At 34.8% G+C, this 25247-nt stretch overlaps 1 protein-coding gene and 1 non-coding gene across 2 annotated transcripts in view; both read right to left on the bottom strand.

Annotated features, from left to right (window-relative positions):
- Positions 1-25247, bottom strand: part of LOC137919187 (tRNA dimethylallyltransferase) — a 321190-nt gene that overhangs the window by 124954 nt on the left and 170989 nt on the right. The window lies entirely within an intron of this gene.
- On the bottom strand, positions 12883-12956 carry TRNAT-AGU (transfer RNA threonine (anticodon AGU)). The gene has a single exon. It is a non-coding gene; the product is annotated as a tRNA-Thr (tRNA).

The raw sequence follows: 25247 nt of genomic DNA, 5'->3' as shown, positions 1-25247 counted from the left end.
GACCAGAAAGTCTTTGATAAATAATATATAACATGCAAAGTAACTTCCCCTTAATAAGCTAACATCTAATTAGGCAAAGCTGCTCTTTCTTGTTTGTTAATTAAAAAATAATTATGCAAATCGAGTCGCTTCATAGTTGAGCGAGCTTTGTACCGGCTGTGTTTATGATTAATGGGTGTAAAGGACGTATTGCGTATGTGTGGTCACGTGCATGTGTGGGTGAACAGCAGGTGTAATACACTTGCTTATTTTAATGGAGAATTTGTTGACGTAAGTGTTGTTTATTGTCGAGCTTACATGTATAACTTATTTGCCTGAAGGAGAAAGTTCTTTGTGGAGTATGAATTACTTGATACAAATTATTATAATGAGTTGCCGTACGAAATGACTTCGTTCTGACTCCGTTTTTCAAATATGAGCCTGAGACAGTCCATTCTAGAAGAAATAAATAAAAAAGTGCTTCAGCGGTTCTTTATTTTATTTTACTTTACTGGAGATAAACAGAAACAAAAGGCGGTAAAAAATTTAAATCAAAATCAAACAATAATGAAACAAAACAAAAACATTACCAAACAGGGATCAATAATCCAGCGCATTCTGCAGAACAGACAGTAATAATTACGAATCACTGCAAGCGGTCACATTTCAATGAGGTTTAAATTGTATTGTGTATATCCAATAATTTGGAATGAAATTCTTTTAAATGATACAAGGGAGCACGAGAATATATCAATATCTCTAATATATAAATTGTGGAGGTCACACATCCTGTATAAGGGTGCCCGTTTACAGATTAGGACGACAGACGTCTTAGTAGTTGATAAAAAGAAGAGAGATTTAAAACGCATTCTAGCTGCAGGAATTCCAAAATTTACCTCGGACAACAGTTCCGAACAGTTAAAATAGCCAGCACAAATATTTCACTTTATTAATACAATGTCTTTATAATACCTTTAGGATAACATATATATTTATTTTAATGTTTTATGGTCAGCGATATTTTTCGTTGTAGTATAATACTTCCACTTAAGTGGTGGATATATGACTTTGTTAATATCACAGGAACATACTAGCCACATGTCTTTTTTTCTTTTGAAAGTCTGGGGGAGATCTATGTCCAGCAGTGAACATCTTTCGGCTCTAATGATGATGATGATTAAGATTAAATTGATGTCAGATCTTTGACAGCTAGGCAAAGGTGTTTTAGTTAACCGTAAATTTCCATGTTTTTCTCTCCATATGAACCTTCTTCGTGACTTATGGGAAATTAAAAAAAAATTTTGATAGAACCGTTCTCGAGTTTAACGCAAAACTACATATTGTTATATACATTACTATTGTATGCTTAAAAATATATTTTGCAAACACAGTAGCTATAATAAAAGAGTATAATTAATCAGTTAAAGACTTTTTTAAAGAAAAGACTATACATGTTAAAAAATAGAACACAGAGTATAACTTATGATTTACGACTGATTGCACATTGCACACCGCCATCGTGACCAATGGATAGCATTCCGGTCTCGTCGGAAACGAGGCTGGTTCGTATATAATACGGATCGCCAACCTATCATAGTATGAAAAAGCAGAGTTGGAGTTTCTTCCGCCATTTCTTCTCCCAGCGCTAAAGTTTTCCGAAATAGTAGTGGCAACCAAGCCGAGGTTCAGTTCTCTCGGATGTCTTCTTTGTCGAAATGCTTAGCAGGTTTTATCGACAAATGACAGACCAGGCCGACGTCCCCTTGTGGGATACTCGGAGGTAGTCCATGGAGTACACGGAAACCATTAAAGAGATCAGCTTCCATTTCCTATGCCTCTCTAGGAGCCATCGAACTTTGCTACTTTAAAAGAGGTATAGGGATCGGGTTTAGATACTCTCTGCACCCTGAAATTACAAACCAGCTGAATCTGCAAAACCCTTTGCTGCTACTAAGAGTCTGAGAAAAATCTTGTCATATTCGTATGTTATATAATAGTATCTTCGCAACGATAGTGTGACATCACCTTAAAACCTTTTAAAAAGTAACCAGTTCACGTGTAAGTATATCCACGCACACGAGTTTACACACGTGTTCACTCACACCCGCAGAGCAATAAACATGCATGTGTTATGCAAGTAATCGTTCACGGACCTTATCAAATAGGGTCAGATCGTCCACGAGTGCAGCTTATTATTTACATATGAAATTGACAAATATTATTGTCGAACACATTGGTACGTATTTGACCCGTAGCGCTTAATAGACAAGGAACATTGTAAGAAATTACTTGTATTAATTGTAATTACTCTAGATCAAAACAAAAATAACCTATGGCATATGATAAAATCAACTCTTAGTTTCTGTTAAAAGTCAACGCTGTTATCCTTGTGATGTTGTTACGGCTTCGAGCGTCAAGATAAGATGTACTAGGTCTTATCTATTTATTTATTTACACTGTATTTTACATTACATATAGAAAAAAACAATTTATATAGAAGTACAAAAGGTGATCTTATCGCTCGTGGCGATCTCTACCAGACAACTTTTGGTTAGAGATGAGACATGAAAGAGAGGGCAGTTTATTGTGTACATACATACAAACATATCCTACTTTAGGGGCCAAGGAAGTGCTCTTTTGTGATTTAGCGCATATTATTGGTTCTGGTAATTTATTCCATAACCTGGCAGCGACAACAGTGAAAGATTTCTTCATAAATATAGTAGAATAAACATGCATAGTTAATTTCAAGTCTTTCAATGATCTAAGAAACTTATCATGTGATCACGTAAATAAAATCTTATAATCTGGGTAGTACATATAAAATTACTGATATAAGGAAGATTGGTTATAGGCGTCAAAGGTTTAAAGAGGTGAAAATATAGCTTATTTGCTGTAAATTAATGTATAGTATATCCTATCCAAAAATCATTAATATATAATCTTAGTGTAGAAGGGAAAATATAATTAAAATATCGAATTACTATATATTAAAATATATTATTGTTTACTATCTATCCCTGTAGATCTTGTACCACCAGAAGTTATTGGCCTTTCGCATTCCAATAGAAATAATCATTTATATAACATATTTCAGAGTGATCACTTTATATAGGGTGATTGAATATTAGTTGCTGTCAAATAAGCTCTACACGTAACCCTTTAAAGCCTATTTTAGCTTTATTAACCCATAAAAAAATTGTAAATAGTGATAAAACGCTGTTGTGATCCGCAGATGGGAGAAGAAAGATCCGTATCAAATAGCGGCAACTCTCTCCCAATTGTCTGCGCTTAGTAAAAAAGACCAACGTCGAAGTTCTGAAACGAATCGGCCATATACGCGCACTAATGCTCACAGTAAAACGAAGGAAAATCGCTTACTTGGGACACGTTCTTCGACATCAACGATACAATCTCCTTCAACTTATCATGATGGGAAAGGTCGCTGGTAAAAGGAAGGTTGGTAGGAGAAAGAAGTCGTGGCTTCGTAACATTAGAGAGTGGACCGGAATCGCCAGCGCTGCTGAGCTATTACGCAGAACCAAAAATAAGGAAGAGAGCAGGAAGCTGATAGCCAACCTCCACTAGTTGGAGAGGCACTTCAAGAAGAAGAAGTAAAAACCAAAAAAAAAAGTTAAAAAGAACTATAGCAATACAAATTATATTTAATAAAAAACCCTATTAATTTACAATTTTAAAATCAATAGTTAACACGTGCGGTACAATTAAATTAATATTTCAGTACAATCGACGGGTTTAATCTTCAAGCGCAGTGAACTCCAGCCTTCAAAGTTAACGACGCGTTAAGGGATCTATATCATCTCTTGATAAAAACTGAATTTAAATTAGATCTATTTAACTCATAATTAGTCTCCTTATAAGATTATACATAAATACTTACACAAACTCCATTATGCATATGTTTACCGAGTGCATGTTGCCTAACTTCCGCTACGGCGATAGTTCATCTTTTATCTCATCTGATGTAAATGATTTTTTGAACATTTCCCGGCGGAATTTTCTTTAATCATATTTAAATTTAGAATGCACATAAAACAATGTCATTTCTAGGAGATTCTTACCTCGTAGCTAAAATTTAGACGTACAATTAGAACTTTTGTTTTACGAATTCTAATAATTAATATATATAATAAATAATTTCATCTGCTAGAAGTGGACCACCCCATATATTTACAATAGGACCGGTTAGAAGCTGCCGGCATCTAGCATCTTTCTTTGTGTGTGTTTCGTCAGTCTAGCATGTGTGTGGTAGGCTGTACTTGCAGGTCCGTGGTTTTCACTCCAGAACCTTAAAGTCTGTGCAAATCCCAAGAATATTCATAGGCATTTTATTGGTCAAGTCCTTTAGGAACAATGACGAATATTGAACAGTTAATGCGTTCTTGGAGACGAAGTGTTTGTGCCTTATAACTCCATCACCCGCTTGGAGATTCAGGTAGTGCGTACTTGCAGAGGGCATTCACCTTAATGAGAACTGTTGGATACAGTGAACGTGTGACATACCATAAATAAATCCCTGACTGGTGTACTGTCCCTATTGGTATAACCTAGCGATTGGGAACTTTGGCGACAGTATAATCAACAAACTAGGAGTGGGAGAGTGGGAAAGAGAAGATGATAGTCAAGACGTTGCTTGCCTAAGGTTTTCTAGGTAGATACTAGGTCGGCATCTATTATATCACGGAAAGAGTAACCAGATAGCATTACATCTTAAGGATTACTCCCAGGGAACAATGGCGAAGGCTATGCTCAGAGCTTCGCTGCGAGATCGAATCATAAATGAGAAAAACTGCAGAAGAACCAAGGTCACTGAAGACGTAGCGGCAGCGGCAGCAGTAGTAGAGACCGTAAGGTTCTCGGTCGCCCACAAAACGGTAGACGCGGTGTGGGTGGGTCTTTAATTAGGTGGACCAATGAGGTAGGCAGGGCAGGGTTAGACTGGTCATAGTAGCAATCTTTGGAGAGAAGCCTGCGTCTCGCAGTGAACGTCTAAAGGCCAACGTGATGTTGGTGATGATAATTCCTCCCTCGCATAGTCATCCTCATTATTAAGTGTCATGATCTCCTAAACACGAAGTTGGTTTATTGATTTGAACACCTTTTTTCGATTAGGAATAGACGTAAAAGAAACCAATTATGATTAATAAAAAAAATCTTAAAAAGTTCTTTTTTCGATTCATCCAGAATTTAAGTTATTCGTACTTTTTTAAAGTCTCTATCGGGCGATCTAAGCAGTCTCCCGGTGAACTCTTACAATCACTAATATCACGCTAAACGGTAGCTTCAAGTGACGCCAGCCGCAAGCGGCTTGGATATTGAATACCCGCCACACGCCCACACATTTACTGGGCTCATTAAGCCTCGCTTTGTTATAATAAAGACCATTTCACACTTGCGGTTTTCAATTTTATAAAAACACAACTGTGTACACAGTTATCCCACACATAAAAGATCTTTTACTTAAATATATACGTTCATTCATAGAAATACTACACTTATGCAATCACTTTTTAATAACGAATATGGTAAAAGAAAATTACTGTATATTATAGTATAGGAGGCATTATGCAAATAACCTACCAACAGAAATCAAAAATATCACATTACATTCGACTCCGAATCTTCGTTAACAACTGTCTTCGAAGTATTCTCGGTATATACAGGCCTGAGAAAATCTTCAATGTAGACCTTTGAAAATGCTGAGGTGAGATGCCGATCGACCAGCAGATCAAACTAGTAGAACTGGATAGGCCATACGCTCCGAAGGGACTCTGATCACATACCGAGGCAAGCCCTAGAATGGAATCCTCAAGGAAAGCGAAGACCTGGCCGTCCAAAGCAGTCCTGGCGGCGGACGATCACTGCAGAAGTAATGGCAGTTGGAATGACGTGGAGCAAAGTAAAGCGCGAGGTTCAAAATCGCTCGGGATGGCGACGTCCTGTGGACGCCCTCTGCCCCATCTTGGGGACATAGGAATAAATGATGATATAAATTACATTACTTAAATTTTTAACAATAATATTTGTGTAATTATATGTATAGATACATGACAGTGTAATAAAAGGAAAATATATATATTTATCATTACATAGATCGGAACATCTTTGCACATTTACAATTCGAACCTGCAGTTCCCTCGTGGGGCTAGGTTACAATTTAATACAAATTGCCATTTAATTTGTCGCAGGTATTCCATGGCAGTTACATCTAATTGCGCAGAATGTAATATCTTGATAAACCTACTCTAGTTTTTATGACATTATCTGTCATTTAACTAGAGTATATATAACTTTTGAATAAGGAATAATGCTATATTTCAAGAGACAGTGTGATTTCGACACGTTAAAAAAATAAGAGGTTTTGTTTTTTTTTTTATGGCTCCCGCTATTGGGGGCCTCTCGTACCCCTAACTTTTTGGGATTAGGGACTTTATTGTTCAATAATTTTGTTTCAGTCTTTTCTTTATTTATCACTCTCTTTCACGCGTCGTGGTTGTGTTATAAAGAAATAAAATGTTAATAGTGGAAACCGATTGCAATTAGAGGCAAGGGTTTCTCAAGTGGCTCCCCCTACTAGGGGTGGATTGACGACATGGTGAAGATCGTGGGAAGTCGCTAGGTGCGGGCAGCGCAGCACCGGTCATCGTGAGGATCTTTGAGAGAGACCCAAGTCTTGCATTGGACGTCCATCAGCTGTAAAACAAAGAATAGAGAGAAGAAAAAAAGTGAATTTTGAAAGTGACATATGAATATTGAATATACCGGGTGATTGTTTATAAATGAAGCCTTTAGACGAAAATATGATTCCTGAGGTATGCTACCATGTAAAAAGTTATTTATTATGTAGTGGTCACACACAGACGTTATTCGACAATTTTTGGGACATTCTAAAACATCTTTAGCGATACAGTCTTTTATATTAACTTTATTATAAAATCCTTTTATAAATACGTACAGAATTTTTTTTATAGATTACCAACACAGCTTATGTGTGAACGCAGCCTTATGATACCCTGCAGGGGCAATATGACTTAAATTACACTGACTTACTTTCTAAAAGCCACGCGCAATTGTACGAGAAGTCGACGTTAAACAACGCACATGAAGATTTATTATCGCACGTCACATTAACATCATCACGTATACTAATTCTTTGATCTATGTAATTCATTACTGATGTAATTCAGATTAATTTGTGTTTTACAGACACATATGATAAACGATATGTTACATACACGGATATCAACAATAGATCATACTGTAAAATATACTGTGTAAAGTCTAGTCAGTTGTAAAAAGATAAAATATTTAAAAATAGAACAAACACGTGAACACGTGATAATAACATAAATAAGTAAATAATCTAGAAAAGTCATTAAAATCGCACATCGACACAAGCCTGCGACCCTAGTAATTATTTTCATCAAGACTTGCAAGTTAACAACTAAGTTATGATAAAGAAAATTTAATTAATTAATTACTTGTCAGTAAGACACAACATTAGGGTTAAAATAAAACAAAAATAACTAAAGTACTAATTAAATAACTAATCTGAATCGACGTCTCATTACTGCATTCAATTCGTTTTTAAACTTCTCAAATACGACCACGTCTTTACTAGTTGATCTGAACCCAAAGGGTTAGTCATTCATTTACGAGTGGAGAAACTTGCGTGCCTAAATTACTCTCCCTTATTTACGTCTAACACTACACCTTCTTACTTACACTTGCATACCTGCATTTGTTGACTCAAACCATAAGAATAATCTACAGTCAACAAATAATTTTTGACTACTTTGTCATTCTCTCATTCACAAATTAGACACTACGTCAGCGTCTATTCTAGTAGGAAAATAGTAATCAGATAGCATTCCATCTTTAGCAGTACTCCCATGGAACAATGGCGAAGGCTATGCTCAGGGCTTCGCTGCGAGATAGAATTACAAATAAGAAAATCTACAGAAGAAACTAGGTTACTAAAGATGTAGCAGACGTGCAACAGCCGTTAAGAACGAAAAGTTCTCGGGTATTGCCCACAAAACGATATCCGCAGCGTGGGACGGCCTTTAACTAGATGAACCAATGAGGCAGGCAGGGCAGGGTAAGACTGGTCATAGTAGTTTGGGGGAAAGCCTGCGTATTGCAGTGAATTAGACTTCATTTATTCCTGTAATGTATGTCATGTTTTCTGTCCAAAATGTCCTCTCCTTCTTCTTTTCAGCCAATTGACGTCACTTTAACTATGTCGTGGTCCACTTAGTGGGGACTCACCAACGCCGCATCTACGGGCACATGGTCACTACTCGATAACCTTTCGGACCCAATGGCCATCAGACGAGAAATTCTATTATTATTATATTCCTAAGCTTTCTACTTTTGAAAAAAAAACACCCATTGGATTTAGTTACAAAAAGTGAATGTTATTGGATAATAATAATAAAAATTACATAAAAGGCGATAAAAATAGACCGCCACATGAGGCATTTGTGAATCTAGTTCATGTTCCTCAGCCAAGATTTTCTTGAGAACGACAAGCTGCCTGTTTCTTCAACTATGAAGTCACAGAGGTCCGAACCTTTTTTATTGAAAAAAAAATTATGATCTTAATAATACAGTTTCTTATTTTTATTTTCATTTTGGATCACTTATTGCATAGACGAATGTAATCTTCAACATTAAATGCAGTAATCTGAATATGAAATCAATATAATTAGCTGAAATTCACAATCGTATAGAAGAAAAACCGCTACACTATTAAACTTCATGTTAAAACAAGTAAGTATTTTTTAACCGTAAAAGTGCGAATGATAAAAGAAACCGTCCTTTTGACGGTTCGATTTCAAATCATGCAAATATTTGCTCACAAATATCGAGTTTCAAAGCGGAAAGCTTTCATCTGTACAACGATATACTGCAAACAACAGATAAGCTTCGGTTACGGAAGGGGCTGACTTACGGGTTTTGTCGTGAATGACATTGTACAGACGACACTATAAGACATCCGGTACTCGAGAAATCGAATGTAATTATATCGAGAAAATATAAATCGAAAAGTTATATATTATTAACATTTTTCGAGACATTCCTTGCTGGGCATAGGTCTCTTCTATAGATTTCCAATAGGAGTAATAGTTATACAAGCATTCAGCCATCTGTTCGTCGTGTTGGTGGACATCCTGTTTTTTAGTATCGGGAGGGACATTTTCTGGATGGACACAAGATTCCCTGCCCACAGGGTTATGTGGGATATCTACCAACTAAAACCTACTCAGTGGTTGTCTTCGGTACCTTTGGATAGGTCGGCAGATCCTTTTTGGAACTCGCCGCTGCCTTCAATGCCAAAGCACATCCCAGGGGGAAGCTATCTCCTCTGGCATCCTCGCTGTACCACAGAACATGAGCACACTTCGCGATGCTGCCCTTCAAGGGTTTGCATTAAGAAGACTATGAAGGATCCCACCCTTTAAACCTGCGAACCCGATGCTCTTTTATTTGCCTCTCACGACAGGCATACCTTAGTGTTAATCTAGTGAATCTGGATTAAGGGGTTATTGACGCTAAGCCTTTCATTCGTGGTCTCTACTCCAGAAATGAAAGACCTCACGATTTTTACTACAGTTGGAAAAAACCTGTCTAGAGCTTGGAATCTCGTAAAAGTGTGTAGTCCTTTAGATACACATGGAAGGTATAGATATATCTGGCTATATCTTTATGATTGTTCATTATGTTCTGGATTGTAGTCATGATATCGTTTAGAAAGTCATGGGTAGTCGAGTGTAGTTTTTAAATGTGCCAGTAAAGATTTTGTTGCTGGCACCATTAACGATTTGAACCAAGTTACAAAAAAAGAAATTACCTGTACAGCATATTAAATATTTCGAGGTTATCCATTGTTTAGCAATATAGCGATCGAGTACGCCTTAAGGTAGAAAGGGATTCAAACAATGGCGTCTTACGTCACTAACTGAAAACTTTTGAATGGCTATCGATTAGGATTCATTGTATGGTTATATTTATTATTCAGGGTTACTCCGATAGCAGGAAAGAACCTCTTACTTACGTTAGTGTGTAACTATGTTCGTACTGTATATCAAACGCCGTTATTAAAAATTAACATTCATGGCTTCTATATCAAATAGAATAGCAGGGAGTTTCAATACAGTATACTATATTGACATGTTATAAAGCAGGTGTTGTCAACATTTATACTGAGTGATTGATTATAGATGTAAAAGCTTTAAAAGAGTGAATGTATTAAAAATTTAAATTGCATAACGAAGAAGTAGCAAGAAAACTCATTTATAATTCGGATTATTAAATATAGAATTAAATACTGTTCACTGTCTCTGCAGATTTTGTACAATCAGACGTTATTGACCTATCGCAGTTTAAAATAGAAAAAATAAATTATTGTTACATATTTCATCACTCTATACATGATAATCTTAAATAGGTGTAAAAGTTTTTAACTTTTTTTACTGTCAAATAGTAGAATAGCTAATCATTCACTGCTTTAAATCTTACATAATTAAAATCAGTCCATCTGTATGTTTATTCATTTGCAGTGTGTTTCGTCTTATTACCAAAGGAGTAGTTCAAACGATTCGGCTAAAATTTTTAAATTTCGTCAAAGCTCGAAATAATATTCTTATGGATAGAGAAAATGGGAAAATTTCGAGGAAAGCATTAAAATTATCTTTTTTATTATTCAATACAAACCACCGTGTAAATTAAGACACTGGAGTTGGTAAGACAGGCCCATTGTGGGGGACCTTGAAGTCAGTCACTCTATGGAGCGTTCACCGAAACGATTTAAGAACTGGGCAGTCTTACACTCCGGGAGCCATCACGCTAACTTACTTTAAGAAATGTAAAGCACTGCCCCCTGATGCATCGAGTTCGCCAAATCTGCAAATGACATTTGGACAGCAGCGGGAGTGAAATCAGAAAAAAAAAGTCTGGGTATAATCAAATATAAAATGTTGTACCGTAAAGCAATACCATAAAATATAATTTCATTATTACGTTTGCAGTTGAGAAATAGAAACCTTATTTTGGTAAAGATAACGTTATGTACTCTTAAGATATTAAATCAGTTAATAAATTGATCAGTGTGTACTAAGTTTTATTTGTGACAGCGACACAGGAAAATAAAAATTAAAAAATTCTTTATTCAGGCTACCCACGCCAGGTCTTTCAGCTCGCGGTTGCCTCTGGAGAACCTGTCAAGCCTAACCAATTTTCAGCCCCAATATAATTGAAGTAAAATATTATTGCTTTTAAATAATTAATACTTATAATTACTAAATGACAGTAAACATAATTTAAAAATAACATTAGAATAATGAGACAATTTATGTTATTACGCTTAATGTAAGAAAATAAAAATTTATTTATTTAATTTTTCCTATTTAATTTGAATCTTTTTGACTATCATTTTCTGGAATAGCTTATTGAAATTAATGATATGCATGCAATTATAAACTATTTTAAATGATAACAAAAAGTATAACTTCTCACAGGTGTACAAACAACAATTTTTAATTTTGAATTACATTGAATTAAATACTTAATAAAGCTAGATCTGGAGGCGAGCACATAATACCTAAAGTATGCTATCTTCTACGAAGTCATTTGCAGTATAATAACTCTTAAAAACATTCGTAGATAATTTTTTTAATCTAGTAGAAGCTGTCTGTGCCTTGTCAAAAAATATTGTCTTTTTCTCAATTTTTTTTTGACGAAACATAAGTACGTATAATATCGCGAAACGGTGCTCATAAATTGTTTGCGAAAAATAGGTGCTCTTATACCAATATTGTTACTACAGTTTCAGTTTAGTGTTAGTTACTGTTTCACCCGATGTTAAGCTATGAGGTACATGCTTGTCTAGAAGAAATCTATTCATTCTTATCTTGATAAGTTCTCTTCTTCTTCTTGAAGAATTGTCTAGAAACAATTTTATAAAAATTAATAAATGAAAGTTTACATTCATTTACATTAATACTTAGTAAGAAAAAAAGCTTTTCTTTAGCGATGGAACGGAATAATTGGTCACATTTCGTAATCTTGAAATAATTCGTAATTTCGCTATAAATATAACGAAACATGTATGTTTAAAATCCATTTTGTTATATATCACTGGGATCAAATATTTTCAGTCTTTTCGTATAGTTCCTTACGGATGGTGTCATGTAGTTTCCTTGTTTGACCTGTCCGATTAGATTTACGTCTTAAGAGTTCCTTGAATTTGTTTATATAATATTGTTCAATAGCTAAACAATATTTTAGTTATAACTGGAAATATTTTACATATATTAAACGTAGAAGCGTAAATTATGTCCATAGAGAGATTTGCCATGAAGTCGATTCTTGGGCACTAGTACGTACACTGTAAAACACTTGTTAGGATAATCGGTTATGTTTTTGTGGACATACTATACATTTTCAATTACGTATTTAGAAGCAAGTCAGTAGAACAAACTTATGTTAAGGCAGTTTCTTAGTGTACAATATATTTTTTATTTTCTTTTAAGTAATTTAAAATCGGAATTTTTTTATTTATAAAAATATTATAATATATTGCTAAAGATAAGAAAGAAACCAGGAGCGGATATATAGACTTCTTGCGAAGATCCGCAAACGTTGGAATTAAATTCTGTACCGAAAAGTAAACTCATTTCAAACTTATAATTACGACCGACTTGTTCTTTACTTTATATTATAATTTATACACAAAACGTGCCCTTATTTGAATATGCTTAATGTACATAATACATAGTATGTATATTAATACTATATAATAAAAATTATATGTTATTATTTATACTGAAAAAAAAATATTAAAAATTTGGCAAACAGAAAAAAAGTATTCAACATGGAAGGCCCCGGCGAGATTCGAACTCGCGATCTCCTGTTTACTAGACAGGCGCTTTAACCAACTAAGCCACGGCGCCAGTTGACACCGCGTGCGAAATTATGAATCTATACCCGATAGTACTCTTTTACAATAAAACTGATTAAAATTGTTTTTAAATAGACCAGTTGTATCCATGTGGTTTGCTCGGAGATTCGTAGAATAACCAATGCAAGCTACATAGATCAGATGATAGACGACGGTCAATAGGCATGAAAAATTCTTAGCGACCACGTTGGTAAACGCAGCAAGAGTAGGCCTCCCTCTAGATAGACCGACAACGTAGTCTAGGTTGCAGGTCTTGTTGCGACTAGTGCAACATAGGTCATCATAGCAATCTTTGACGATCATAATGATTTTTTAAACAACGCAATAATAAACATCAACAGTTTTTAGACCCCAAAGTATTAGAAGACATTCGATACAAAACTTTTAATTCAATGTATGTACGCTATCAATTACGTAACGAGCGATAATGTGGGGAATGACAATGGAGTGATTAGTACAGGAGTGACGGCCGATGGGCGGGTGCAGCGATGCGCCGGTGGAGACGTAATGAATGAATGATTATCATCTACATGCGTTATTGCTACGTACCGTCAGCAAAATAGAGCCGCCTATCATTTAATTGTATTAATTGTGTGTTTTAGAAGCCATTTACAATATTTTACAACATTACATGTCATAAATGCAGTCCGATGACAATCGATCTAACTAGAAATCTTTGTGAGAAAGCCTGTTGGATCTCAACGGCGTCACAGCGCTTTTGTAAGGTATAGTCTCTTTTATGTGAAGTCACCAGATATGTTTTTTTATTAGTTCTAATTTATGTTACTGGCAGTCGGGAGAGGGATTTCCGCTGCTTGATACGGATCTTTCTTCTAACAGCTGCGAGTCTTTAAGTTCACGGACCCTTCCGTTCCGTGAACTTAGCTCCGATGAAACTGTAAAAGCCTTCGGACTAACAGCAAGAACATCAACAGAGAATATGAAACTGCGAGTCGCGACACAGCTAAAATTTTTAAGTATAAAGAAAATTACTTAGGACTTTTACTCAATTATACATTCGTTTCTACGTTGTTTTAGTTGAAGTCACTGTCCAAGCGCTACAGACTCTTAAATACCTAGAGGTATAGCACAACGTGCCGGGCGAACTCATCAAAAGATTCTGCAGTAAATTTTTTCTTGAGAAGGTACGATAAGTTGAACGGAGGTATATCAAGGTTTTCGCACAGAATTCGAATCGTTAACAATGTCCGAGTAAGTGTTGAAAAACAAGTTTTTACACTGGAGCCCTCGTAAAGGCATCTGATATTACCAGCCAAACAGTGCTATGTTCCGATTTGATCTCTTGTGTAAACCATGGTTCAGCCTCGCTCTGTATGAGATCGAGAAAATTGTGGAAAATTGTATTGTATGGTATAGCATATGTTTCTATAATTTATGTATATATTATATCTTCCTTATATTAACATCATCATCATTTCACCCGATAGACGTCCACTACAAGGCGTGGACTCCTCCCGAAGGTCGCTATGATGACCGGCCTTGAGGTCCACCTAGTGGCGGAGTACCGACAAAGCGTTTTTCCGACACGGTTGCTTGAGACATTTGCCACGCCCACTGTCATTTCAGAAGAGCACTTCTTCAACCAACGTCGGTGATCTTGGTTCTTTTAATGATCTCAAATCAAATGCCTGACTATATTTACGATCCCTAAGTAGACCAACGACATAATTAAGTTCGCAGGAAGTCGCAGGATGGCAGTGCAAACTGGTAGTCGTGGCGAAATTTGGGCGTGGCCTATTCATTGCATTTGTCGTTTATCAGCTAAAAAGAAGATTTGATTTGACAAGTGAAAACAAAGTTTTCATTATCCTTGTCCATAATAATTAAAAAGTTGTCCGAACACTGCGTTTAAAACAATGCTCTGAAAACAAACTAAAGTAATTTTTTGTGGCAATTTTAAATTCACCTGCAAAGATACTCAACGTCTTTATAAGGTTAATTAACAAAGCCTATAATGGTGTTAAAGAAAATGTAAGACATGAACATGCCTGAGATAAGTATCATGTTGATATTCATTTGACAAATAGACAGTTTATAAGCAGAAAAAATTATATAATTTAAAAGAACTTTACGTGAGTAGTTATCGCGTTCACAGTTCTTCCGTTGTAACAACATCTTGATCTTTCGGAAGTAGCAGTAGTAAGCAAAGTCTATTAGAAATAATAAGTAATTGTTTTATTTATAATTGTGTTATATACTCTTCTTTCCGGCGCGGCGTACCAAAAATTTGAGTAGGGAGTAAAAAACATAATTCCAAATTATTTTTTAAACAACAGGAAAAATACCAAAAATACTTTACACAAATTCTTTGAGAACACGAGACGATTTTGTGAATCCGGCTTTTGGACATAAAATTTTTATCAACACCCCATAACGATGTGCTATATCCTGAATTGGACGTTACCTGTGCACGCGCCATGACCACTATTTCGTCTCACCGTGACTTTTTAGGGTCCGTCGCAAATCGCCATAATGAACATAGTCATTGAACACGCTATCGCTCCCTTACGTCATCCCGTGCGGTCAATAATACACTTTATAGTTAAGTAACAGCATATAATGGTAGTTCTTTAAATGTTCTTTTTTCAAACACGGATTGGCAAGCTTCTTTTTTTTTTAAAAAGGTGTTTAAGTCAATCGTATTCTTTTATTCCCTAATAAACGTCATTTTCTTTCTCATTCATAGATACACATAGAAATACAACACTGGCCACTTTCTACGTACTATATGTAGTGGCACGTGTAGGTCGAGTTTAGGCGCCCACTGAGCCTCGCCGCCTCGAGCTCATCATCAGCAAATGCTTTATGGGCAACAGTGCAATTCCGGTCCCAAAAACATCATCATATTTATCTATTTATTAAGGTACACCAGCAGTTACCACATAAGTTAAAATTACATAGAAACTTTCTTAATAAACAGTGGTTTTGTTATGTGTTCCTTTATAGGTGACACAACATTGAAAATCTAATATATAAACCTTGTGGAAAGAAACATCAAATCAAAAAGAAGGTAAAAAGAGAAGTTTTTACATCTAAGAGGAAACATCTGGCTTTCGACTTCGGGCTTGGTGTCAGCCCGCTTTTAATTTGAAAATGTTTCCTTTGGGGCGCATTCTTTACTAGTTTTGTAGGGGCAATTTCATAATCACTTGTTATATCTTGAATCAGTCTTAGTGAAGAACGCTTTGAATGATCCATTAATTTCTGGGATTTTAATTTTTTAAAGACGCGTCCGTATTTCCTGAAGGACTAACTTCAACTGGTCATTTGAACACGACTTTCTAATTTACTATGTTCTAATTCGTCGAGAAGCGTGATTAATCTGAATGAACGAACGCGATGTTCTTATTTTATTAGGGCTTATAGACCACCGTCTCATCATCATTATTTTAGCCGTAAGACGTCCACTGTTGGACATGGGCCTCTCCTATAGATTTTCAAAAGGAACATTTGGGAAGGGCCTTGGCGGGTCCGTCTTCCAGCGGTTTCTACTTTAGAAATTAAAGACCCCAGCGGCCATCAGCGCACCGTTCACTGCCTCCTCAGCTTGCCAATCTGCGCTATGTCCGATACATTCGTTCATTTGAGGATAGTTTCATTCATCGTTCGTTCTATAGACTAGTTGTTGTATACATTCCGATCTATTTTTGTGTTATATTTTAAAAATACAGTGAACATCAACTCATTTATGAAAGGCATCATTATTTTAAATTAATTTTATGTAGGATTATGTTAAATTTGGTAGTAAAAGGAGTCTAGTCGATAAAAGGTAGCGCATCGGTTACAAGGAAGCCACCCTAAACATGTTATCCGGATACGCGGCCCCTCTCGTAAGGTCAATGTATGGAACACTAAGAATTAACGTCTAACAGGTTAAATTTAATTAATTGTCGCGGTAGAGAAAACACTATAACAATTCCACTAAGCGTGAACTAAGGACGATTTTTTCTCGTATTCACGTGCAATTAAAATGTTACAACTTTCTAACTTTAAATATGCAAAAAATACATTCATACACTATCGTGGGAAAACTTGTGCCCACAGTAACCACAGATACAATACCTAAATGTTTTATTTTCATCATCAGCTATAAGAAATTTTCCAATAGGATTTGTTTGAACCGTTGTACGAAAACTTGTCTAGGTATGGTTTATTGGTAATGTCTAGTATAATCAACGGTTCATTGCCGATACTTAAACCATGAAAGTTTGAGTAAATATAATTGTACTATTTTCATTGAAACTACTTAGTTTCTTCAATAAAAAATTTCCGATGACTTCATTTTATTGACTTCAATAAAAAACATATCCGATGGTCTAACAACTTATAAATCACAGGATGTTAAACACTGAACATAGGCATGCCCCATAGATTTTAAGTAGTATTTATTGGACAGTACAGCGTCTTTCGACGACCTTTACAAGATCATCTGTCATTTCAACGATGTCTTATGCTGCGCTTGCTGGTCTACGGTCTCTACAAAACCCAAGGGATATATTCTTGTAACCACGTTCATTCGTCTCCGGATCTCTTAATTTATAATAAGATCTCGGGGAAAACCCTTTCAATGGCCCTTTAACAGACGGCGTTACGTTTAATTTTTGAAAATCGAATGTATTTTTTTCTGCTATCGCTACTTTCGATTTATCGAATACGCGGCGCGCATACGCCATGAGCTCGTGGGAATCGTGCGTTTGCGGCGTTTAATTGTCGCCTTACAATACGTACATACGTTTACACACACAAATAACACACATAGAATTATATAAGAATGCTACGTCTTCCATGCATTCCGACAAGAGGTTTCGGAGAAGGTATAGATGTTTCGAACGGTCTGTACTCGAGGTATGTGACTGTTCTGTTTAATTATCAAATTCCTTATTAGGTTAAATTGTGGCCCGATATACTTTGAGTTGAAACGTGCAGTTACCAAGACTACTTTGTAGTCTAGAGGCCTTACATATTTTACTCAAATCGAAATTCAATAATGTCTTTAGCGATGTAATTAATATATAATAATAAAAGTGTTAAAGAGGTGAATACATAGCTCCGTTTTAACTCTAGATGCTAGGATCCATTTTCCTTAATCCTTCCATTTTTAAACCGTTTCAATGACAGTACTATAATTCTTGGCTCATTAAGTGATTGAGTATAGGCTAATTAGACAGAATAAATAAAATAAACTGGGAAAAGATTAAATATATAATTTTGGTATATTCGTTTAAGTAAATTTATGTAAAGAAAATATACAAAGAAATAGTGTAACATTAGATATCTTAGAATTTGTTTCGCCTTATGTCAAATAAGAAAGACCGAGGTCTATATTTATATTTGTAAAAATTATTGTAAAAAGGGTGATTGTGTGAATGCGCATTAGTATGTGATACACCCTACTCTTAAATGTAGGGTTTCATAAATAATAAATAGCGTGATGATAATATAGTAAAAAAAGGCAATTTCTAAATTCGGATAACTACATATTAAAATCAATTATTGTTTAATATTTGTGTCTGTAGACTTAGTATTTCCAAAAGGTATTGATCTGTTGTAATCCAGTAGAAAATAATAAATTATTTTTCTTGTTCTTTTCAGCCAATGCGCGCCCACTGGAGGTCATTGATCTCGTGCAATGATCAACACGATGACCACCGCGCCGCCCATTACTACGCCACCTACGCGACCTTAACTACGCCGTCGACTACCAACTCGTGGTCCCAACTGGAGAACATTTCAGCACCAACGGTCATTAACTACACAAGCGATGTACCCACTGTAACTTCAGACGATCAAGCCTTTGAGTTACATGGATGATCTTGGTTCCTCTGCGGATCACGTCATTTCTGAATCCATGCTCTCCGGGTAGCCCTGACTCTCCCTGACCCTTCTCATCAGGCCTGTCGTAAGCGAGAACATCTCAGATCCGTATATCAGCACAGGCAACACACGTTGGTAAAACACCTTCACATATTTCAGAATGATCGTTATACGGGAAGATTGGAAATTGGTGTAAAAGGTTTTTGCAAACAAATCAGACGTACAAGTAAATGTAGCCATATAAATATATAAAAAATAACTTCAAAAATATTCTAAAGTCCCTAAAGTTAGATTAGGAAATTGTTAAGTTTGTGGAATATATACTTATTGTAGCAAAACACTGGGTTCCTATAGTATTAAGAATAAACGCATTCCAACACGAAAATTCTTATCATATCTAAAAAAATTGCATTCTTACCGACGGAAATATTTACATTCCTGTACAACTTTAAGTAAGAGTTTTTTTTCTTCTGGTTTAAAATTTTTGGCGGTTTAAGGCAAAGGGATGTGAAAATAAAGAATTAGATAGCAATTTTTTATTTCAGTTTTCAATATACGTCAAATTAATAGCATTGTTTTTATAAATTCTTAGCAAATAAAGAGCACCAGCGATCATTACACCGTGTTCCAAATATAAAAACAATAATTTTGTATTTTAAACTTTGTGTTATTATCAGAAACTTGTCAGCAACGTTTGTTCTGATGTAAGCAGAAACGTAAATTTTTCATCACTATCATCATCAGCCATATATATCATCATCACAGCCAGCCCATAGAAGCCTCCGGCAAGGCATAAAAAAGTTTCCCAACATAAGATATGTTGATATGTGTAGACCTCCTTTTTCTTAGTTTTTATTCTAAAATAAAAGTATATGATTAGATAAATTTAGCAATTAAGAGTTATTAATCGATATATGTGGAACTTAGTTTGTCGACTCATTTACAAGATTGATAATATATAATGAACATATTAAAGACTGTTAAATTTCAATTAAAAAAGCAACTGTTGACTTTATGGCCGACTTTTCTCAACAGATCTGTTGACAGCTTACTGTATATAATGTTAGATTAATTGACAGTTAAAACGTTCATGTTTAGGTATCTATGTGAATCAAGATAATTCGAATTAGAATTTAAAAAATCGCCTGGATGACCGGTCTAGCGTTGCTCGCATTCAACGACTTTCCCAGTCCACCGGCACGTGTTCATTCCAGAGAACCTTTCTATATATCACTTGTATGTACACCGCCCTCTGCCACTTCTTTTGTTTCATAAAATTATAATAAATAATCGTCATTCAAAACAAATCTTTTTTCCGCAAAAAAATCATTTACTTCACCATTATGAAAAAAAAGGTATAATCACATTTTAATAAACAGCCATAAATAAAAGATAACCAAATAAGATCGTGTATAATATTAAATATATTTCATAATTATTAATTACGATAATTATATAAATGGTTTTACTTGTAGCTTTTTGGTAAGGAATTTGATTCTTTCAATCAACTCGACCGCATTAAAAAATAAATACTTTCTACGATTATGATATTCATAGAACACCTGACTCGATACTTATCAAAATAATTCCTTAAATTTTTTTTTGCGATTTTAAACTTTAAAATGTATATAAATAGAGATAATAATTGCTTGGTGACATTATAATATGAATAATTTAAAACAATTTAAGGGACTCGGTCCCCATAGTAACAGTTCTGAATAATTATTGTCGTTGAAATAATGTATAGCTTTCAATTTGTATTCCGATTAGTTTAGGCAAGCGAAGAACAAATGTAATTTACAATTTAAACTTTAGTACGTCGTTATTGAATCTATTTTGCCATAACTTTCTTTTTAGGATATGTTAATTCCAAAAAGTGTAAGAAAGCACCTGTGGATATAACAAATTTTAGGTAATTTATAATTGTGTCCGAATTCCCCGTAAAGAGGTGGTAAAGGTTTTGCAATTTGCTTAAGCATATGTTTGATATTTTACCGTTTTTTTCTAAATACCATATTGTATTCATTTAAAATCAGAAGATCGATCTTTGTGGCGATCTATGGAGGAAGTCTTGCAGTGGGCATCTATGGGCTGACGTAATTATTCATATATATTGGCGGTGGATAAGCCATTTAACGCAGAACTGATGCTGCTGGTAGCTGGGGCCTTGAAGTTCTGGATCAGAGACCACGGATCGGCAGGCGCAATGTACTACGTATTACGTCCATCCTAGGTGGACAAGTCACCTAAAGTGTAGACTGTTAAACTATGTGCCGTTAACGTATGCGGAAGTGATCTTCTAATCGGTCATTTACGAAATATACAACGGAGGCTTATATTCAAAAGTGGATTTTCTACTTTTAAATTGATGGTGACTATTCGCTAAAACTCTGTTAACACCAAAAATGTACAACTTATCTCATTTATTAGTCAACTTTATGAAGTTTAGATAAGTTTACTTGCATCTGACCTTTGATTGATGCAAAAACGTTCTCTTGTTCTTCTGTTGATTTTTGCGAATCTTATTTTTATTAAATATGTCACTTGGAGTACTTTGTTAATTAATAAATCAAGTAAATCTTTGGACAGCATTTAACGTCAATCAAAAAACACAAAAAAAATTAAAAAACTAGGTGTTAAAAAAATCATAGCTTATAAACTATTCTTTATATACCTCTCTTATTCGCTATAAAGTATAGATAGATATATATTAGATATTAAATAAATACAAAGAATTAAAACCGAATCTAGAACCGATGATCTCAAGCCGTATTTATAATAACGGAAATCAAATACACTAGTACAACAGTAGATAGACCACTTATAAACATAAATAAGGGAACCCGCATCCCAAACGACTGGAGGGTTTCCAGTTTAACCCATCAGATTATATCAACTTCCTAATTAAATAAGACTAGGAATATATTGAAGGGTTTCTATTTGGTAAAACTGAATTCTTTCCCACGACTTAAGCGGTTTTTATCTTAATGTTTAAATAAAAGCGTTTATATGTTAAAAAAGACTTCAAATTGTACATAAAATCTATAAACATATCATTAAACTTAAACATAATCAACTTAAAACTTTTCTTTGAACCTGATTGTAGTTAACTACATGGGTAAAAGAAAGCCTATCTCCTGTAATGTTTAAACCTTCGAACTCTTTAACAATAGAGACTTAGACCAAACTTCAGTTAACTTATTGAAATAGTTTTTTTCAAAGAGATACTTCCAGTTACCACGGTATTTACTGAAGTAGCGTTTAGTGAAAGAAATCTACGTCCTATAACCTCAGTACCTACTGTGGTGGCTTTTAACAACAAAGACTTACCTCTGGTTGAATTGGTACCTCCTACGAAGGCTTCTATTAAATATATATCTAGCTCCAGTAAACTTGGTACCTACTAAAGTTTGCTTTAACAATAGAAACCTAAGTTCAATTAACTTAGATGGAATTTATTAATAAAAGCCTACCTGAAATAACCTTGCAACCTACTTAGGTGACATTTAGCAGAACAGATCGCTGTCGCTTAAAAAAGAAAGGCTTATCTTCAATGAACTTAAATATACTGAGATGACCTCTAGGAAAAGAAATGTACCACAAGTAAAATTGGTATCCACTGTGGCGGCTTTTAGCAATAGCGACCTACCGAAAAAAGCAAAGAACAGTTCCTCATACTGTGTAAAAAAATAATAAGTATTGTAATAGAAAAAAATAAAAGGCAATAAAAACGTAAAAACAAGAATCAAAAATAATGTAAAACAAATCAACATGTAATATCCCTATAAATAATAAAAATGTAAGAGTAACAATAGTAATAGAATATAAGTAAAAAATGCGATGTAGAGCAATAATAGAATATAAGAAAATGTAACAGTAATGAGGAATGAATGAAAGGCGATACAGAGCGAAAGGGAAAAATAGTGGAATTGTGGAAAAAAACAAATGAATGAAAGATAATATGAAGTATGAAAGAAGAGAATGAAAATAAAAAAATGTCTGTGAATAAGTAAATTAATGTAAATAAAAATTCCTTGTCCCACACCAGATAGGGAGTACGAGAGGCTCTCAATAACGGGGGCCAAAAAAAAAATAGCGACCTACCCACAATAGCCTGGCATTTGGAGACAGGTATATGCCTTGCAGAGTTCGTCTTTCGGCTGACATGGCGACGTTGCTTGAGGTGTCTTTTAATACAACAGACCTACTGCAGTTCACTTGGTAACGACTGAGGTGGTCGGTAACAGTATAGTATTTTTTAGTTTTGCTATGGTCCAGTTTGTTGGGCCTTGGTTCTGTTGTTCTAATTTTTTTTGACCTATAGAACTGACTCAAGGTTACGAATACAACAGTTCCAAACTTGTGCGTTTTCTTTAAACAATAAAAGGGGCTATATTTCACTATCTATGACATACATTAGGATTGTAATGATAATAATTACTCTACTCAACAGAGTAAGGTACTTCTCCTATCGCAGTAAGATATTTCATTTCTATAATAAATTACATCTATTATGACAATACGGTACTTTTCTTATGACAGTAAGGAACTTCTCTTTCTGTAATAAGGTATTTCATTAATGCCTGAAAAGCATTTCACTAATCAAGAGACGATTCGTAGTGTAGTAATATTTAATGGAATCAGGCGTTACCTCGCGGAAGTCCATCTTAAGTAAGAAAAGGACTAATATTTAGCCACTTCCGCACATGCAGTGGTAGTCGTGCAATGAAATGCATGCAATGTAGTAATATTTCTATTTTGGAAGATAGATATGTATCCAATACTGCTAGACCCAGACTAGTCTAGATTTTGTCCTATTGAAGCATATGCGAAAGGTGTAACGTTCAAAAATAACATAAGAAAACGTTTTTTATTTTTTCACATAATACTTTTGTCCTTGAGTATAAGAGATAAAGCGGCGTCTTCTCTAAATGTTGGCACTTAATATATTGGACTTAACCCCATTTCCATAAATAAGTTAGCCTATTTAAACGTGAATATAAATACAACAATCTGTATGATGTAGAAATCAAATTTAAATATCTTCCCCATTAACAATAAGGTCAGACGCGCGGCATTGAATGTAGACATAATAAAACACTATTCCAAACAATCCCACGGCGAGCAGTCTCAGGTTCGATCTTGAACAGGTGGTAGATAAATCAATAGACGTAGTCTAAAACAAACTTTTATAACACTCTTGTTAATAAATCCGCTTTATTAGTTTCAATTTCTCGTTAGATTTTGTCTCCGTATCAAACAGCGAATATCACTTCGATTCTCAACAATAAGATTGAAAAAGATGATCATGATTTCCATCATCATCATTTCTGCCGTAAGACTTATTGGCTGGACATAAGCTTACACTATTTCTAATAAGTCTGTTTGGAAGTGGCATTTTTCTAGCTTCTTTTCACGTCCACTTTATGGCTTGGATGTTCAACGCTGCGCTTGCACCATCTAGATAACATTATTTGCGTAATAAATCCCGAAAAACAAAAAAACTATTGTCACAATAAAAATATACAAAGATAAAATTAAAACATTACAAATGTACATTTAGTACTAAAGATATATACCGTGTTTTATTTAATTCTCAACAAGCTAATTCTTCTAACATTGTTCCGCGTACCCGTCAATGACGCAAAAATATTAATTTAAATTTATTGGCATAATAAGATTTATTATAAATACTCGTAGAAAACGTGCGTTTTGGGTTATTTTCAAAACAATCTGAATTCTTTTAGAATCTTTAATTGCTTTCATAAATGTTACAAATTTTGTAGTGATATTTGATGATATTTTTTTATTTTTCTATAAAATAAAAAATACTATAAAACCCACTGCTTAATAAAACACCTTACATGAAGCACTGTCTGTCTCGTAGATATTTATGTCACTTTAGAAATAATTTTGGATAGGCGTGAATCGCTAAATCTGAAACTAAAAAAAAATCTATTATATATGTATACATATATGCATTATTTCAGTTAATTTTTATATTGCACTTATTATATTTGATAATCGAGTATATTTTAATAATTTTACTCTCCTGTGTTCAAAATCACTGTAATACCTGTCCGATGAACTTGTTAGCGATTTAGAATTAATACGCGGAAGTGTTGAACGAACTCTTACTTGGACAGGAGGCATTAATCTGCTATCTCCCATCGTATCTTTACTCAGGTGAAATCTATATTGCGATCAATGTATCAATATGGTATAACTTCAACGGCATTCCTTTTTCGCCGTAAGCCCTTGAAGGTACTTGTAAACCCCTCATGACCGCGAGCGGAAACATAAAAACTGCGCAATCGGTTTCATTGTCTTCGAAAACCCGAGTCAAGGGCAGACGAACAGCCAAAAGTGACGCGAATAATTCGCGCCGCGACTCACATCGGGTAATAATTCGACGGACCGGTCCGAAGATATACCATCAATATTTTTG

The sequence above is a fragment of the Battus philenor genome, unplaced genomic scaffold (assembly GCF_028537555.1).
Source record: "Battus philenor isolate CCGP_79_NKW_IND1 unplaced genomic scaffold, ilBatPhil1.0.hap1 SCAF_16, whole genome shotgun sequence".
In the NCBI taxonomy this organism is placed as follows: domain Eukaryota; kingdom Metazoa; phylum Arthropoda; class Insecta; order Lepidoptera; family Papilionidae; genus Battus; species Battus philenor.
This window is presented reverse-complemented; position numbering and strand designations above follow the sequence as displayed.